The sequence below is a fragment of the Mesocricetus auratus genome, unplaced genomic scaffold (genome assembly GCF_017639785.1).
Source record: "Mesocricetus auratus isolate SY011 unplaced genomic scaffold, BCM_Maur_2.0 Super-Scaffold_100014, whole genome shotgun sequence".
NCBI lineage: Eukaryota > Metazoa > Chordata > Mammalia > Rodentia > Cricetidae > Mesocricetus > Mesocricetus auratus.
This window is the reverse complement of record NW_024429197.1, coordinates 41,669,263-41,682,523: the sequence shown is the minus strand read 5'-3', so window position 1 is coordinate 41,682,523 and position 13,261 is coordinate 41,669,263. Positions and strand designations below refer to the sequence as shown.

Genomic DNA, 13,261 nt, shown 5'->3' with positions numbered 1-13,261 from the left:
TTACAACATGAAACATATCTTATGAGAGCTCTTTGGAGTCACCATTGAAGTCGGAGGCACTCAGGAGTTGCATCAGCAAAGCTTGAACGTGGCGCCTTTGCCAGGCAGTGCGGGAGTCTGCATGTTAGTCCATTCGGTCCTCACCCTATAGATAGAATAAGAGACTGAGGATCAAAATCATTACATTAGTTGCCCCAAGGTCCTCAACCATCAGCTGTGGATGTGTGCCCAGTGGAAGACCTAGTCACAATCCTGTGCTGCCCACCTTTCTCTCACAGGAGTTTTGTCTAGTGGAGAAGAAAGGGTCAGAGTTCTGTTTAGAGGTCGATTGCCACCAAGATGTAAGCAGCTGTGTGTTACTCGTTTTGTGTAGTAATCTGCCCTTCACAGGATTTTTTTTTTTTTGGTTTTTACGAGACAGGGTTTCTCTATATTGTTTTGGAGGCTGTCAGTCCAGCCCGGCCTCGAACTCACAGAGATCCGCCTGCCTCTGCCTCCCGAGTGCTGGGATTAAAGGCGTGCGCCACCACCGCCCGGCCCCTTGACAGGATTTTATCCCTGATATTGATGCACCTGGCAGTGTGGGTGCACACTTACAATATAAAGGGTGGTAAGAAGTAGAGTTCAGAGAGGGAACCCTTGGACACAGGAGAGATTTGCATTCTTCCCTCATCTTTCACACACAGGAGGCCATTGCAAAAGCCCACACCTCTCAAGAGCCCTTAGGTAAAAAAGAGTGAATTAACATAGCTCCAGGGCTTCGTTACATTTCTTTATTTCCTAATTTAATTCCAAAGCCCAAATGAGTTGCTAAAGTTTGGTGTCCCCCTCCTCCCATGTGTGTGCTTGCATGCATGCACAAGAACATGCATGAGCGTTTGTGTGCACCTGTAGTTATGGGTGCCCATGCATGTGGAGGCCAGAGGTTGACTTTACATGCCTTCCTCTGTCAGTTTCCAGTTTATTCTGAGACATGGTCTCACTGAACCTCGAGATCACTGATTTGGCAAGACCAGCTAGCCAGCAAGCTCCAGGGATCCTCCTTGTTCCCACTGACTTTTTACATGGTTCTAGGGGATCCAAATTCACTCCGCTGCTAGCACAACATGTACCTTACTGACTGAGCCATATTCCCAGGCCACAGTTCTTAACAGCATTCTGTAATTCATTGCTAAACACCTCCCCAGGACTTTGACCTGGAAAGAAAGTTCACATGGGATTTTTTTTACAATAAGGCTTATTTTCTTCAGAGTCTCATTTTGAAGTTAAACAACAAATAAAAACAAGCTAACCAATAAAACATTTGTTTTTTCAGTAATCCTCTTCCTCTTTCCAGGGTTCTCTCATAGTGTTTGGTATAAAGACCTCAAAGCTTTGATCTTCTACATTTAAGAAGAAAAACAGTAAGCCAAGTAGCGGATGAGGATAGATAAAACTGCATATAATGGGGCAGGAATATTGGGAAGGGGGAATTGGTATTAAGGAGTAGTAATTACTGTATGAGATTATGGGTTCACTGGGCTTGAGGTGGAAGAAGAAACCTTCCTATTGGTTTTGGTGAAGGATATTATCTTGGGCTAAAAAGCTAGTTTCAGTTTGAGTAGAATCACCCAGTATGGAAAACAAAACTACTGTCTATACGCCAGCCAGGCATGTATACATGCACAGGGATGAAAGCCATGACCATCCTGTCCATAGCATCATCTTCAGATTCATTTCCAAGGCTCGGGCCTCTGATGCTGGTGTCTTATCATCAAGTCTGGCAATGGTGCCATCGCTGAAAGTGGGTTGCTTGCATTGGAATCCTGCCTGGTAGTCACTGGCTATATGACCTTGAGTCACTTGCCTGAAAACTGCAAGAGTATACTCAGTTGCTTTAGCTGAAAATCCGGGCTGTCATAGCAAGACGGAAATGACACAGAACAAAGCAGAGAGGAGTCCAGGCTCAGAGTGAGCACTCACAAGAGACCAGCACTCACCTGCTTCTTCTCATTTGTGGACGCATGAAGAGGCCTGTCAACTCTTCCCAGCTTTGCATGGCTACGACTGCAGGTCTTGCTGGGCTTACATAGACCACCCTGAGGCTCCAGCCAGCGTTTCCTAACCATTCTTCTCAGAAGCTGCTTCTGCCCTGAGAGCCCTGTACCTTTCCACAGACCCACTCTTATATGCCCCCCCACTGAACTGCAAGGACCTGAATTTCTAATATATAAAGCCTCTTGAGTGCCAAAGTACCCAGGGCAGAAGGGGGACCCAACAAGTGTACCTGAAGAAAATGTAGTTAACATCCTTCAGGTCACAAAGATAGTAACTGAGTCCTGTGTTTATATAAAAATAAATAATAAGCTGTAAAAATGAAAATTAAACATACCCCTAATAATCAGTGTGTGGAATTATGATTGGTTCAAACAAAGTGTGTGTCTGAACTTATTGAAACACTGTATGTAGAAATAACATCAGGAAATCGTCATTACACCTGCCTTAAAGGGTATTTTTACTAGACTGAGGCCTCAGAGTTTGTTGGTATATGTTCTGAGTTCACCCATATACGGTTCTTAGGTTAGCAGCAATAAGTGCTTTTTTAATAAGTCAAGCTGTAAAAAAATAATTTAGGAAAATATTTAAAGTACTTTTAAAAACAAATCACATTTGAATTCTAGCACTTTTAGTAGTAATTGGAACCCCCCAAATTAGCCCTGGACCCTACTAACTTTTGTATAAGTAAGTTGCTATAAAAATAAAGCAGGAAAATGTTGGCTTGGTCAGTAGTGGCCAGAAGGGTTTTCCACCTTGATATCTACAACGCATGTCCTTCATGGCACTGCTGCTAAGATGCAGAGAGAGATGCCTATGGTATCGAATAGTGCTTCGTGTGTCCCTGACAGTCTACATAAGATTTAAACACGCTTTTCTCCGTGAGGGGTATTTTAGGACATAAATGAAGTGAAACACCAAGTGTGTGTGTGTGTGTGTGTGTGTACATACAAGTGTTCCTGCTTCATCTGTGAATATTCTGCAAGCTTGCAGAGGCTTATGAGTTTCCTTGGGTTAGGGACAGAAGCTGAACTAAGATGACAGCCCAGTGTAAGTTATAAGGCAGAAGGACTTCTCCAAGTTGGCCCTGGGTATCTGTCCTTACTTCTTACTGTTGGGAAGATGATAGATATTGTGAAAAATGTCAGAATGAATAGAGACTGCAAACGTTCAGAGCGAGCTGACAGAGTCACCCTCGCCCTCAGCTAGCAGGTAACTTAGGCCATTATTAGACTTGCTGGTTGGGTGACATCGTGCAGCCTGTGGTTGCCTGGATTGCTCCGTTTCTGGGGAGTATTCTCCTCTTTTAGCAGTAGGAGCATGGGGTCATTTGGGTCCTGTGATCAGTCTTATTTCCCCTGCATTTTTGCTCTAACAGTAGAGAGCAGAATGTACGTGTCTTTTCCAATTTTACATAACACTACACGTTTCTGTAGCAACTACTGTTTTAAGGCCTGGCTTCTGAGAGTGCTGGACACAATGCTTCCGATTATTGTCACTATCCACAAAAGATTATTCAGTATTAAATACCTGGTGAGGTCTGAAGGTGGCATTTCTCCACTGGGGTGGGGAATGTCCAAATGGGAGGTCCAATGCCACGAGTCAGCGGTGAAGACTGCTGTGCTGGGGTGCTGAGTACCCTGCAGTGAACAGTTTCCTTCTGAACTCTGGAAGCCAAGCCCTTGGTAATGCTGCTGGCCCTGATGAGAAGCAGTGCAGTAACTGTGAGAATGTGAGTGTGCTGTCTTCCAGCTGAGTCTGAGAGAAACTCCATCCATTTTGTGAGAACAAAGCTCCTATTCCCTAAAATCAAGGCGACTGCCTACATCCCAAGTGCTTCGGTGATCAAAGTCAGCAAAGTGAAGCGTGTCAATCATCCTTCTGCCTAAAAGGCCAAACTCTCTTAGCATTGATTTTGAGCTCCGAGGAATAAAGACCCCATATTTAGTGAGGTTTTCCGACAGCTCTCTTTATGTTGTGGTATGGAGCCAGAATGTGGAGGCCCTAACAAAAAGGAATTTTTCCTCACTCAGTATGCATAATAATCACTTATATCCTACCCCAAAAATGTAAAGGACTTCCATGTGAAAAATAGTTTGAAAACTAGATTCTAAATACCCATTTTCTAGAGAAAGCAGCATGGACACATTAGATATCAACAGGAGTTTTCAGGAAACCAGATCCTTAAAATAAAGTGAAACCAGAGAGGGGAGAGCTGTTTATTCTTTCCCCATGAAAAAATTTAATCTGCTTTAGGAAAAATGCACTTTAAGTTCATTTAAAAAAACAAATTATATTTGGAAATTTAAATAGTAGTTACTATGAATCTTGCAAATAAGTACATTTATGCATAAATAAGATTATGCTTAAGGGTTAGATTTGTACCTATTTTATTTGAACTAATTTAGAAGCTGAGTACTATTAATCCCTTTATTTCGGAATAACCCAGTAAAACCTAACAGAGGGTTTGTTTTGAACAAGCTTTGTGTTACTTGCTTTGGAAAATAATTTTATTTTGCCCAAATATTTACTCAGATTATCAAAATTTTCACTTATGTATATATGTGAATCTTTACTATTCCATGTCAAAAGGGCAGAAATAGCTAGAATATTTTTCTATTAAAATTTCTATAAGATTAATAATATGAGCTATTCTATAACATTGTATGCTCCAGGTCCCTTGCTAAACATTTAAAATTTACTGTATCATTATTCCTAACAACAAACTTATATGGTAGATTCAATCATTAGTGTTGATTTACAGACAAAGAAATTAAACTTTGGTATAATTCAGGATTCTAACAACCATGGTGCTTTGACTTCACTATGTGTAATTAATACCATGCAAACATAATTTTTGAATGGCAAAATGAATGAGCATTTTGCCATATGGATCCTCCTGTGCAGAAAAAGACAAATATATTTCAGGTCTATCCCAATTTACATTTAGCCAAGGAGTTGGTTTTTTTCTAATCACAAACAACTAACATCACATTTAGCATGTTTGATAATTACGCATCTGAAATTGGGCTTAAAACATGGTTAGATTTAAAGCTAATTCTGGGGAAGTTCACTGAGAAAGGCAAAATTAACTTCACTTTAAGTAAAGTTTCACAAGCAATGGTAACAGACACTGGCAGGTTTGGGACTCTGTTGCAAGCTGACACTTTGAGGGAATGTTCTTAGCAAAACACTCACTTCAACGGAAATTAGGTCAGCCTTCTGGAACATTTATCATGTGTACCTGTCACCAGCCAGACTCAGTCCTAAAGTGAACTGAGATCGCACACAGTGGCCCTTCCTTCTCTGAGAGCTGCAAAGGACAGTATAAACCGATAGTTGTACAAATATGTGAGTTTGGCAGGCACTCCCATGAGACTAAGGCCAACACCCATATAGTTGCTCTGGGGATTGAATTCCTTAATACTCTGTTTATAGAATTTTGAAACAGTAAATGGATTTGGTCTGTTCTGAAAAACACTCTGTCCCATGGCTCATTTAAAAGAACATGTACAGTTGCTATAGAAAGGTGTGGGCAGATGCCCGTGTCTGAGTTGGAAGACGGAGGCACCAGCTTCTGTTTGTTCCATACCATTCAACCAGGTTGGTTTTGCCAAACACAGGTAATTGTTTGCATAGCTGCAAGGCCACCTCTTCTGAAGCCAAGTAATTGCTAACTTGAAGTTGCAACAAGAGTAATCAGCAAAATACAGAGCAGTGGAAGGTAAGATAGAGTGCACTGTAAAACCAAAACAGCATAAATGAGTCATAGCGCCGTGTCCTTTCAGTAATCATGTGGCATCATTTTGGTGGTTTCGGAGCATTGAGAAGTGAAAGTGCACCCGCGTCAGCATATCTGTTTTAGCACAAGGGACGAGGGTTTCATGGATTAAAGTGACCATGTCTCCGAGCCATTATCCCTGCATCTACCAAGCTAGGTTAACCTCTTTTGGATTCATCTTTTCTTATGTCCTTGTTGAGTAAGCAAACCTACAGACTTAACATTACTAACATATTAATGAAGTAAGGTAAAGAAAAGGGTGAAATCATGAAGTACACACACAGTAGCAGGAGTCTGCATGCCAAGAAAAAAAATTAGGATAGATGATGTTCATTCATCCACATGTACTGAATGAGGACATGCAATATGTTCTACACTGCTGATGACAAAGTGATAGTTCCTAATCCCCACCACCACTGCCACAGCTGCCACAGTGTGTGTGTGTGTGTGTGTGTGTGTGTTTGTGTGTGTGTGTGTTTGTGTGTGTGTATCTGCATGTGTGCATGCACGTGCGCGCGTGTGTGTGTCTGTGCATGCATGAGTGTGTGTGTCTCTGTGTGTGTGTGCCCCCACGCGCACGAGTGCACAAGTGCCCGCCGCCTCTCTCTCTGTGATGATTCCCAATGAAATGTCCAGAGTAGAGATCATTTCAGCACTCAAGGAAAGCATTATTAAACTTCAAGATGTGTTCTCTTTGAAATGTAGTGTGTAAAAAGAAAAAAAAGTTTTGCCATGTCTCTGTGGGCCTGTTTCTTATGAGAATGTGAATCGCACAGCTGGGGAAGAAAATGGAGGATGATGAAATCCACCAATGATTGCTTGCTTGGGAAAAAAAAACAATTAAAAGAAAACTTGAAAAAAAATAAAACCTCACCAACTTTCTTGCTCACACTCTATTAAGCCTGGACCAGGAAACAATTTCTAATCAGCACTGTGATCTGGGCCCAGATTGTGCAGCCTTTTGTACCAGGCCTCAGATCTGTACTCTATTCACACATGCTCACTTCCAGCTGTTGTCATTGAAATCCCACATAATCTTCCAAGGTCGAAGGGCAGTCACCCATGGCTGCTGCAGTTAAAAGGTTATGCTGATTTCTGTTGTCAAATATTGGCCCCTTTCTCTTCCAATCACTCCCATTCTACTTCTTCTTAACAAGAAAAATCCAGCCTAGAATTGCATTACATGACTTTAAAGTCTTAAAAAGTGTTCCTTCATTGTACTTACCCGATGTGGCCTGAACAGTCTAATTCATTCTGTTATATTTCACAAAGAAGTATCTGGTACCACTAAAATACTTTGTGCTTGTGCTAGACCAGAAAACTTCAAAGTATTGTGACCTACACAATCTGTAACCTGCAATACTTTCTGCAGAAATGTAAAATATAGACTCTGTGATTGAAAAAAACACCCACGAATTGTGGCATTAATGATAGAATAATTATTGTAAGAATTGCACAAAGCAAAATGTCTAAACAACAGAAGCTCTTTGTGATCTTAAGTATTAACTAATGTTTGGAATTTGGAAAACTACACATCCCTATATATAAAATAGCTCTTAAGGTTGGCTTTCCTCTGTAGCCTTGGAAACGTAATTGAAAGCATTTTTTAACGATGTATTGCTTCAGTTCATCAATGATTTTCTTTCCATGCTTAGTGAACCAAAATCAGTTTTGAGTGTCTTAAAATTGGCACCTAGCTGCTGGTCAGCGTCCCTCCTTGTCATTGCCCGTGTCTTATGCTGGGTTAGTGAGCTGAGCTCTGCTAATGGTTTCACAGCCACATGAATTAGACCTAAAAAGGAAAGGCAGGGTGATGGGCCATGAAGGTTTTCTGCTGTTTTACACCCATGAACCGGGGTAGCCCTCGGGTGATCCAGTTCCATGTCTGTTTCATTTAAGATAATCAGTTTCAGATGTATTCAGGGAATAAATTTCCTTATTTTTCCCTAATATATGCAAGGGTTCGTAGTAGAAGCTGGAGTTATTACAAATAGTTCCAGCCATTTGTCAATTACTAGTTGTTACTGTCCATGTAACAGTAACAGCTTTGATTTAGAACACGAAAGCAGTAAGGTTGATCCAAGTCCCCCTTTTAGTTCAAAACTAAGTTAATTTAAAAGCATCAAAAATAATTTTTTAAATAATCAAATGTGTAAACTAATGCTTCTTCTATGCTAAGTATGCTTCTTTATACTTAGTTGATGTAAATTTTTCTCCAATTATTTATATTTCATTTGCATATTTGAAAACATAGTCCCCCAAATTAATATTTCTCTGTTCTTACACACGTCTCCACTTGTAAAACACCCGTTTCTGTTGTGGTCAAAATGTTTAGGGGAGACAGGGAAGTTAATTTACTATCATTAAAAAAAATAACAAAACAAAACACTGAATGGAAGGATTTTCAGCCTGGAGGAGGGGAACTGTCTTGAGATATCATCCTCAGATATTTGAAGTTTAGTAGGGTGGTAGAGAGAGCGATTTATTCTGCCTTTACCAAAGGGCAAAATTGAGATATTTGGAAATGTATGGGAAGAAACACATACTTAATGGATTGTTTAAAAAAAACTTGACTTTTATTGATCTAAATATCTTTGTTAAAACACGGTATTGTTCACTCAACTAGTAGGTGGCCTCGATGGTTCCTCCCACATCCCGGTTATTTCATGATGTCATACATCTAATGTTCACAGACATATGCCAACAAGTTAAAAAAATTACTCTGAATTTTAGATGTTTTGTTAATAAATGTGGTCCTTTCCTTAATTATTCAGTCACTTATAACTCAAACAAATGATTTGAAATCATCAGACAATCAAATTTAGTTTAATTAAATGCTACTGATATTTGTTTAACTACCATATAGTTACTCTCAAGGCAAAATAATATGTGTTATATCATTATTATGTCTCTAGAAATTCTTCATGTTTATAATACAAGGAATTGTTACAGAAACCAGAAATATCACAGATTTCTCCAATGAATGGCAAATAATTTAGTCATCATATAACACAAATTAGTCTAAACTTAGAATTTGGTTTATTGAACCCAAAGAAGTAAATACCTCCATTTAAGTCCTAAAAGATCTGTTTTCTGAGATATTCAGATTGAGTACAAAAGTAACTATTGAAGTGTCAAAAATAACAGTAATTTATATGCTGCAATAGATGCCCACCAAATAAGATCATCTAAGTCACTGACCAAATACTGCACAGAGAGAATGGGATTGTGCTGGGGCCTTTGGCAGTGTAACTTCGTAGGCTACAACAATGCCCTTCTGGCTTATTAGCAAGAGTGCAGAGATGATGTCAACGAGGTTGGAGGCTAGTGACATAAGACAAGTCCAACAAAACCCTTCATAACTTTGCGTTATTGATTTTAGACCTTTTGGGCAAAGTCAAGTTTAACTTTGCCTTATTTATTGAGCACGTATGAAATACATGGAACTGTATCCCTCGAGCACTCACAATCTTGTTCAGTACACAGAAGGAGGAAATGGACTTCAGGGAGGAGTTAGGGAACTAGTGACCTCTGAGGAGAAAGTACAGTGACTGCACATCCCAAGACACCCAGACTAGTGCTAGAATAAGATAGGGTGAGAATAAGGGACCTTTTTCCTTCTCAGTGGCCGAGGACCACTGCCTGGAAAGGCTGTGGTTTACTTATGGTGGAGACTCAATTACTAAGGAGAGAATGGAAAGCATCGCTTAATGAAACTGGCTGTGCACTACAGTCAGCCTACATCCATAACCAGACGAGATCTGAAAATTCAGGTCAGACATAGCCTTGGTATCTGAACATGAAAAACACCTAGTCTTGTCTAAGTCTTATCCATATCCTCCTTAGATACAAACTTCGCTATGTGGAGACACTCAGCTTCTTTTGATGGCCAGCCCTCACAATGTCTTGTTCCTGGATCTCTTCCCCAAACTATAGGCAGTTCAGTGGGTTACCACATCTCAGCAAATCTAGCTTTTCCTTTCCTGCCTTAACAATCAAAGGTAGATAGATGTCCAGTCTTCCCATGAAATGTGATTTGGTGTCCAGAGATTGACAGTTTCCTTGATAATTGCTGATATTGTTGAGGTAAAGCAAATGGCCTTTTCTGAGTACTTAAAAAGTACATCTCTTTACATTCTGCTGTTCCAGAGAGGTTCCTCCCTCCCCGCTGAGAATGTCTGACTCCCAAGTATGGAAACTATGCTCTACTGGTGAATTCATTGAGCGAACTTCAGTGAAGAAACATTTTAGCTGTTTTATATAAAACGTAACAAAACCTGTCCCTATTTCACTCTCCCATACAGTTGTTCCAGACTTAGATCTAGGCCATCGAGCAGGGTAACACTGCATCATTCATGTCAAGGTTACCATGGTCCATGTTTTCCCATCATTCTAAGAGGCCCTGCTCAAAATGGAAATCTCAAAGCGTTTCCGGAGTTGACTAGGTTTCCTCAGTTCCAGAGTTCACAGAGATCTGTATCATTAACAACATCTGTATTGCAAGCTATCAGACTTTACTTTGTGTTTTTGTTTCCCCTTTTCCCTCACCTTGCAATAATGTAGAGCAACCTAATCAGTGTGATTTCCCTGCAAGTCATTTTTATGACTCTCTGTGTGTGAGAATGAAAGATTAATCTGCTGGAATTGCTTAGTAATTATGTCCGCCGTCTCACTTTTTCCATTTTTTCTTAGGTTTCCTGTCTTATTGCTGTCACCTAGCAGAGTTCACCAGCGGGTTTCCAAATACCTAGTGAAGGAATAAAACTACCCACTTGAAGTTAAATAGAGTGTTTACACAGCCTTTCTGTCTGTCAGGGACAAGTTATAAATAAAAATCTGTCTGATAATTCAGGTATACTGTGAAGCAGAGTGGGAGCATGTGAAATATTTACACTCTTTGTTTACATATTTATGCCTTGCCTACACCCATTCACGTGCATTCCCCTTCCACTTTATCCCAAGACAGTAGGCCACTGATAGAAGGGTGAAATTATTTTTGCAGTGATGTTCTCAGTCACCATGATCCTAGTTTAAGTGTGAGACTAGATTTCTTGGGCGCAGGTGTCAATGTCCACTGAAATACCTCTGTCCTTTGACTCTGCTTTTGTTTGCTGTCCCCTGACAGTGGACCAGAATGGCAGCCATTGCACAGCCAGGCATTTCTCAGCACAGAAACCAATGGCACCCTCTCTAGCAGAAAGTGGGTTGTTTTTCCTGTGCCAGTCCTGTTCAGTGTGGAAGGAATATGTACGGATGGCTTAGCTGTATTTGAATGGTTTAGTTTTCCAGTGCTTGGTTTAGTTCAACCTTATTACAAAAAAAAGTGAGAAACAAACAAATTCTGTGACTTTTTTATTTAAAAATGAGGTCAGTTTGAGTTCTATTTACTTAGGGTCTCCCTGGAGTACCAACTGCTTGCCAGATACCTTCCCTCGAGCTGGAGCAACAATGACCCAGAATAGGCACTGCCAGCTCAAAGGAGGCACACGCAACGTGAGAAACTGGCCATTGTGGGCGTCAGTTGCTATGTTAGAGCCATACACAGCACAGCTGGCCAGTATTAAAAACAGAGAAAGATGTCCTTCGAGAAGTGAGGTCAGCTGGGGCAGATGGTTGATAGAAATGACAAGAGACTCGGTCAAGAAGGACAGGTGGGAAGTGACAAAGCCATAAGATGTTGGTGCTACTACACCTGTGGGACTCTTACAGGGTTTCTGATGGGACAGTGTGCACTGCAGACATTGGCCTCCTCTGTACTTGCTGCTGTCCTACCCTGGAGCCTTGGTATACCTGCCAAATAGCTCATCACTCTCTGTCCTAGCTGTTTTCTCAATACCTTTCAGACAGCGCCTTTTAGGAATAGGTTTTCCCTCCCCATCCTTTCTAATGTTCTTGCTGTGTGTTGCCTTTGTGTCACCTAGACTATTTATACTTTTTTTTCTAATAACCTGCTTTAAACCCTTTGATGTGCCTCTGTGACTAAACTGCAAATTCTCTGAAATTAGGGACCGTAGATCCAGCACCGTGCGTGGCACATGGTAGCTTCTGGGTAAGTGTTATAAGAGAGTGAATGGTCAGATCTGCCTGGCTTCAGATTAAAGAGCAGATTGATGAGGGTGCCAAACGAGTAAGTGGGCAGTAGACAGCAGATGGTTACTCCCCATCATGGTAGTGAGAACTGGGGATACCTTCAACCTCAACCTTGGGAAAACTAGAACCATGAGAGGTGGAACAATGTATACTAGAAACCCAATCAATGGGGACCCATGGGATAAGGTAATTGTATAATGCCAGAGTGAGGATGACACAAAACATAGAAAACTAAAGACTTGGGATGTGTTGGAACCTAGGCTACGCTGTGAGATGTCTAGGATAGCATGTCCAATAGATGCTTGGTTTTGAAGTTCGGAATCCAGGAGGGCCCAAGGAAAAGATCTCAGCATCTCTGTTTTAAAGATTCAGTCATCTCTTTATTCACCAGTATTCACTAGCTGCCTTGAGGCATAAAGATTCCAGTGGTGAACAAACTAAGCATGAATCTAGCTTCCACAAATTTGTTTGCTCAGTGAGTGATGACGAAGATTGCCTTCTTCCCAAGTCCTTCCATCAAACTCAAACTAGTCTTGAACTTAGACCCAAAATGGGTGGCAGAATTAAGGAGGCAGGTCTATGTTTCTATTACTTAGTTCAGAAATCCTTATGAGTCTTTCCTGAAAATACAGGCTTTCAGGGTTTGATATTGAAGCAAGTGTAAGCCCATAACTTGTGGGACAAAGAGAGATGAGCAAGAGCTACACTTCCCATTCAGCTGTGGTTTTCTGGATGTAGTGTACATTGAGTCTACATTCGTGCACATTGTAGCGGATTTCCTTTGTTATGGTCTGTGGGGTAAACGTGGTCTTAATGGTGCCCAGTAGAAAAGAAATGTTATGACCTGTTTTGACAAGACCTCATTAAGAGAATATTTTTGTTTATTTGCTAAAGTTTTTGCTTCTCAATTCTCTCAGTCGGAGAGACAGCACCTCCAGCACTCACTAAGTAAGATGCCCTAGACATACCTGTCTATAGGTCGCTTTGATAAGTAGAAATTCTTAAGAATGTTCAAGGTGAATTTTGCCATTTCATTTTGAATATATATATATGATTGGTATATATCTTAAAGTTTAGAACTATTTTTAGTACCATAGATTAATTATGATATGTCATAATTAACTGAAAATTGTAAGACTCAGTAAAATCCTTCCTTATTCAAAACTGATGTAACCAAAAGAACTCATAGCTCTGCTAATGACCCTCTAGAGCATGGTCCCTTCTGTACATGTCTGATAAATTTTCTGGTATGTGTGCACTGGAGTACATGCATTTTCCTCCCCTCAGCAATGTACGCGATTTAGATTTTATGCAGCATGCATAAAAATGGGTTGCTTTATGTTCAGATTGGTCCAT

At 40.6% G+C, this 13,261-nt stretch overlaps 1 protein-coding gene across 6 annotated transcripts in view; it reads left to right on the top strand.

The window, feature by feature from the left end:
- Positions 1-13,261, top strand: part of Nfia (nuclear factor I A) — a 341,159-nt gene that overhangs the window by 208,923 nt on the left and 118,975 nt on the right. The gene's annotated exons all lie outside the window — the stretch shown is intronic.